We start from the raw sequence: 6,744 nt of genomic DNA, 5'->3' as shown, positions 1-6,744 counted from the left end.
TGCTGTGGCTGCATTCTGTTATTGTATACTATGTGAGGAATAAATCGAATTTGGCTGTACTAAATACATGAGAAACAAATACAATTGCTATATTTCCAAGTTGTTAAGCATGCTTGGTTTGGTTAACTGTCTGATCTTCTATTAGGAGTATGTTATATTGTGCAATGTGGTGCTCAGTTAACGTTTGGTTCATTTGTTGTGGTGTTTAGTTAACTGCTTGGTTCAATTCTGCAATGCGATGTTCAATTGTTGTGGCTGCATTCCGTTATTGTATACCATGTGAGGAATAAATCAAATTTGGCTGCACTTAATACATGAGAAACATATACAAGTGCTATATTTCCTAGTTCTTAATCATGCTTTGTTTGGATAAATGGGTTTTCCATGTAGCTTGAATTAATCTGATGAATCTGCAATGTGCTTATTTTTCATCAACATATTTTACTGATAGCATGCGAACCCTTACTTAACCTGATGACGAACTACCTTATATGTGTTGCAGGGAAACAATGGGAAGCACTAAGGTTTACAAGATCGTACTAACTATTATACCTTGCCTTTTTTTATTCCTTTAACCCGTTTCCAATATAGAGAAGATATTTATGCACATCCTTGTTTTCAGGGTTCACTGATGATTACCTCTCAAACCACCTTTGTGGTCAGGAGGCGAGGAAAGTTTTCATACAACACCCACGGTTCAATATTGAAGTGTTCCTGAAGAGGTCGAAGGATGGACGGTCAATCATCCACAGGCACTGGCCTAATGTTGCAAAGACCTTCAACATGAATGAAGGCTCAATATTCGCCTTCCGCTTCAGCAGTTTTCCAGATGAGATGCATCTCTCTATGTACCGTCTATGATTCTAATTTCGAAAGGTTCTAGATGTTGCATGTGAAATTTGCTGTTGGTGCAGTTGTGTAATGGGGTAGCTGAGTGCTATATCATGTTGTACTCCGATGTATTTCAATTATGAAATCCTGCTTCCTTAATATGGAAATGGAATATATTATGTGCTTAATATGAATGTCAATTAGATTAGTAAATGGATTATTAATAATAGGGTAATTATCCCGCTAATTGGCCAATTAGCTTGCTAATTGGGTTTTCCTATTGCAAACGGTTAATGAGAAAACACCGTGGGCGATGACCTCAGGCAACGCACACAATTTTTAGGAATAAACCGTGTTGGATCAATGAACAATCACACACGACATTCTCTTCAAAACTGTTTGTGTTACGCCACCTTGCGCAAACGTTTTCCTTGTAGTGATTGTTTGGGATGTATATACGAACGAAAACGTTTAGTGGTGACTGACGGTGTGGGATGTACTTACGACCAGATATGATTTCGCCTGTATAATTGTATTTTTAGCACTACTGTATGTATTTCCGTATTTGAGTGCTCGTCGGTCGCACACGACCTCATTTTGCCGAGCGTGTGTGCCAGGAGGGCATACCCCCAATGGTTTTTGGTCGTGTGGAAAGGACCCCCCTATCGCCCACACTCACTTGGCGACGGTTCCGAATGCCGTCGCGGAAAGGGGTTAAAAACTGTTTGTTTAGGACCGACGTGTACCAGTGCGTTGGAGACGTATCAGCATCCCCAAGCTTAACTCCCACTCGTCCTCGAGTAGGTAAGTGATAAAAACAGAATTTTTGATGTGGAATGGTGCCTAACATGTCATATCATATTTCTTTTCTTTGTAGCATGGACATTTGGACTTTTATATTGTTCAAAGCAATAGTCTAGTTTTGACATGATAACTTAAATACTCAAGGATATCAACAAGCAACCATGTCATTCAAAATATCAACGCTAAAAGAAGTTATCCCTAGCCCATTATTCTCAATTATTGAACCATTCATGAAACACACACTACAGGAATCAGGCACTTTGCCGTCTGCCATGGCTGATGGCAAAGGCATGCATGGCTGACGGCAAAGGCCTTTGCCGTCCGCCAGCAGACGGCATCAGGTCCGGCTGAATAGGCTACGATGAAGACCTCTTTGCTGTCTGCTGGCGGATGGCAAAGATGGAACGCTCTTTGCCGTCGGCCAGCAGATGGCAAAGACCCTGGACGGCACAAGTGCCAGGTTAGGTCCGTTAGGGGGTTAACAGCGTGCTTTGCCGTCCGCCAGCAGACGACAAAGACCATTGCACCTTTGCCGTCTGCGAGCGGATGACAAAGTAGCAAAATAGGCCAGCCCCTAGGTGCCGCCACGTGTCATGCCAGTGGACGGCAAAGGTGCAACCTTCTTTGCCGTCTGCTAGCAGACGACAAAGTAACCAAATAGGCCAACCAGTGACCCAGATTGCACAGGTAGCTACCACGTGGCAGCTCTGCTGTCTGCTGGCAGACGGCAAAGAGCCTGTATAGCCCCTGTTTTTCTATTTTTTCTTATATTCATTCAATTTCAACACACAAGTTTGAACACACAAATTTCACAGCAAACATATGACATATCCAACACACAAGTTTCATCATACATACATAACCAACACATAGTTCCATCCATACATAACCAACACATAGTTTCATCACATTGTTCATCCAACACCTATCCATCCATCCATATAACTAGTTCCACATTGTTCAGCGATACAAAAGAAAAGCAGAAAGGGAAGACTCCATCAATGCAAGCTTCTGTGAAGTAGATGAAATCTGCAAAATGGGAAACAAGAAAGTTAGAACAAGAAAACTAGAAGAAGAAGAAGAAGATGAAGAAGAAGAAGAAGAATAAGTAAGCATACTTAGGTAAAATCGAGCTAACCTAGCTAATTATGCCTTTTTGAGTAAACTAAGCATATTATGCCATTTTTGATATACAACAGCTTAGTATAGGTCATTATTGAGCTAACCTAGGTAACTAAGCATATTAGAGCTAACTTAGAGCTAACTTAGGTCATTTTGGAGAAGAAGAAGAAGACTAGAAGAAGAAGAAGAAGAATACTAGAAGAAGAAGAAGGTTTTTACCCTTTTCCTTCTCATTCTTCTTCTTTTATTCTTTATTTTTCTTGTCTTTCTTCTTATATTCTTTCTTTTTCTCCTCTTCCTTGTTTTTCTTCTTCTTATTCCTTATTTGTGTCATTTTAGAGCTTACATAGGTAATTATGCCATCTTTTAGCTAACTAAGCTTATTGTGTCAATTTGGAGGAAATTAAGGTAAGTATAGGTCTTTTTTGTGCTAACATAAGTAATTATGCCATTTTTAGCTAACGTGGGTAAAATGGATCATTTTGGAGCTAACCTAACTAAAATGGATCATATTGGAGCTAACATAGGTAAAATGGATCATATTGGAGCTAACCTAGGTAAACTTGCTCATTTTGGAGCTAATCTAGGTAAAATGGATCATCTTGAAGATAACCTAGGTAAAATGGGTCATTTTGGAGCTAACTTAACTAATTATGCCATTTTTGAGTTAACTAAGCATATTATGCCATTTTTGACATAAGTAAGCTAAGTATAGGTCTTTATTTAGCTAACCTAGGTAACTAAGCATATTAGAGCTAATTTAGTTAGGTATAGATCATTTTGGAGCTAAGTAAGCTAATTATGTCATTTTGTAGGAAGATTGGCTAAGTCTAGGTCATTATGGTAACCATTTTGGAGGAAATAAAGCTAAGTCTAGGTCTTTATGCATTTGGTAGGCAAAACACTAGAGAAATGTTACCGTCATCATGGAGGTGAAGGGCCGGTCGGGTTTATGCCAGTCCGCTAGAGAAATGACCATTTAAATGAAACTCACCGTGTCCGCTATACCAATCTGAGGCATCGGCGGAGGGGTCTGACCATTTTTCTCGCACACGGACTGCACATTTTGATTTCATGAATCAGTTATATTAGTTAGTAATGAAACGAACATTACATGCATGATTTGGCTAATAAGCAGGAGAAACTTACCACGAGGAGCTCGTATAGGGCCCGGTGAGACGCGTCGTTCCGGTTCCTCTCCTCCTCCAGCATTCTAGCCGTCCTCTGCTCCAGCTCGGTCTCCCTCTCATTGGCCTTCCTGTTTGCCTCCGCCAGAAGCTCCTGGGCCCTAGAGTTGATGGCGAGGTACACTGGCTGTGGTCGAGGCGGTATGTTAGGAAGAGACCTCGCGTGGCGCTTCTTGATCTCCGGGAGACTGCTAGGACAACGTATCAGTCCATCCCCAATGGCTACCGAGCCATGTTTCCTCCCATCACCAGATAGCATCACGAGCTCTGTATCAAAATGACTCTGGCTCGGGTTGAAGTCATCCCCTTTCGTCGCCTTCCACCAGTCTCTATACCTCACGAGCTTGTTGTGGGAGGAGATGTTGGTGAAGCTCTCTGGATGATCGAGGTCATCCTCATAGAATGCCTTGGCCTTCTTGAACGGGGTCATATGGGACATGGCATAGAGGCCATACAGCGGTGGCACTTCCTTCTTGTTGTGTCTCGCCTAAAAGAGAGGAACAACATATTAGTTAAGGGCTGAAGCTAGCATGAAGAATGAAATTGCATGAACCATTAAGGGCTGAAACCACATACCCAGTGATCCCCGTACTCAAATAGGTTGGAGCTCCCTTGATGGTATGGCACACCTCGCATTTGGGAACGCTTATCCCTGGCCTTGTTGTGTTCGGCTAGCCATTGGAGAGAGCACTACTCATCCACCAATACCCCCCAACAGTCCATCATATCCGCACACCATCTCGGGGGAACCAAAGTTTGGCAAAGAGAAATTTTAGCGCTACACCTACGAATGAAATCAAGGAAACTAAGTACAAGGCCTTAAGAATAGGTAATTACCTTCATGTACTTCTCCTTACTCAGATACTTGCGGCGGCACTTCTTCTTGGCCCTCCTAATGTTAGTCAAGGCGTAGTAGTCTCGAACAGCCTGCACCCTAGCCTCGTGCCGTAAGTTCTGAAGTAGGCGCTTGCACTTGGCTTTGAGAACCCTAGCCACCTCCGCCTCATGTTCCTCAGCAACCCTGTAGAAGGTCTGCAATCGAACAAGACAACACTGATTAGTACAATCACTAGGTAATGTTGATTTTTAATTCTGTAAAGTAGAAATTACCCAAAACCACCGCCTCACAATGTCGGCCCCCATCTCGCACACAACACCATTGATCCTCTCCTCTGGTGGGGCCGGGACAGCCACGTACAGCTCCCAGCTCATTGCTAGCTGTGGAGCCTGACCCTCACCGGGCAACGTGACCCACCCCGGGAACTGCTACCGGCAAATCACACCAAGGACCTGGTTGGGCCTACGAACACCATCAGGGTGTATCCAACCCCTGCAGTATGACAAGGCCAACAAATTAGATATTAATTTGAAGAAACATGAAGGACAAAGGTTAAAACGGAGTAAATGCACTTACTTCTCCCCATTAGGCTGAATCAACCACCTCTGATCGCGGGTCGCCGGCACAGCCGGGAGCTTCGTACCACCATGCTGGTAGACCTTCTTGCCCTGCTCAACCAGCTCGCCATCGCTAAAACTATCTTCAGACCAGGTCTCCTCGCCATCAGCATGGCCACTAATCTCCGGAGTCACCTGGGACGAAGACTCCGGGACCGGAGTCTCGTGGGACGAAGACTCTGGGGCCCGAGTCTCCTGGGACAAAGGCTTGGCGACACGAGGCTCGTCAGCCCGAGGCTCGTGGACCGATGTTCGAGACGGGTCCAAGTCTGACGGCTCCACATGAGACAGAGCACTCCGGTGGTCCGGAGACTCAGCTGTGGGTGGCGGCGAGGAAGGCACAACAGCCTTCCTACCTCTCCCACCGCCACGTCCACCTCTAGATCACCTCTTCGTCTTCCCCTGACCTCTCCCGGCCGAAGAAGAAGGGCCCGCCGGTGTCGCCATGCTGTCTACGAGCGCTCTCCGAAGCTGCTGGGGTGGAATATAGCCACCCCTCCTAGCACGCGCCAAGGAAGAAGGAGGCTCGGAACGCTCTCGACCCGCGCCCACCATCTGTCAACACCTGCAATGACAAAGAGTAAACGAAATTAGTACATCATAAACATAATAAAAACTTTGGTGGATGAAAACAACACCAAAACCCCTTTTCTGATATTTGACGCTTTTGGAATATTTACATAGGAAATATTCTCTATAAATTACAAGAAAATTCTAGCATGTAAAAATGCCATATTTGGTTATCTTGCCAAGTATCATCTCTTGGAGAACAAAATGACATCACCAAAACCCCTCAAACTAATTAACCTAACTAACCTAGAAACTGACCTAACTAACCTAGTCTAAAGATAACTTACCTAACCAACCTAGAAAATCAAACTAATCTAACTGCTAACACCTTCTACTTGTTCTAAAGATAACTAACCTAACCTAACTAACCTAGAATCTAACCTAACACCTTCTACTTTTTCTTCTTCATTTTCCTTATTTTCCTTTTTCCTCTTCACTTCTACTTTTTCTTCTTTTCTTCTTAATATAAAAAACTAACCTAAAATCTAACCTACAATCTACTAACCTAAAAAAAGCTAACCTAGAATCTATAATCTACTAACCTAATTAAAGCAACTAAATCTACTAACCTAATTAAAGCAACTAAATCTACTAACCTAAAGCAACTAAATCAACTACCCTAAATCAACTAACCTAAAGCAACTAAATCTACTAACCTAAAGCAACTAAATCAACTAACCTAAAGCAACTAAATCAACTAACCTAAATCAACTAACCTAAATCAACTAATTAACCTAAAGCAACTAAATCTACTAACCTAAAGCAACTAAATCAA

Source organism: Triticum aestivum, chromosome 5D (assembly GCF_018294505.1).
Source record: "Triticum aestivum cultivar Chinese Spring chromosome 5D, IWGSC CS RefSeq v2.1, whole genome shotgun sequence".
Taxonomy (NCBI): Eukaryota; Viridiplantae; Streptophyta; class Magnoliopsida; order Poales; family Poaceae; genus Triticum; species Triticum aestivum.
Note: the sequence above shows the minus strand (reverse complement) of the source record.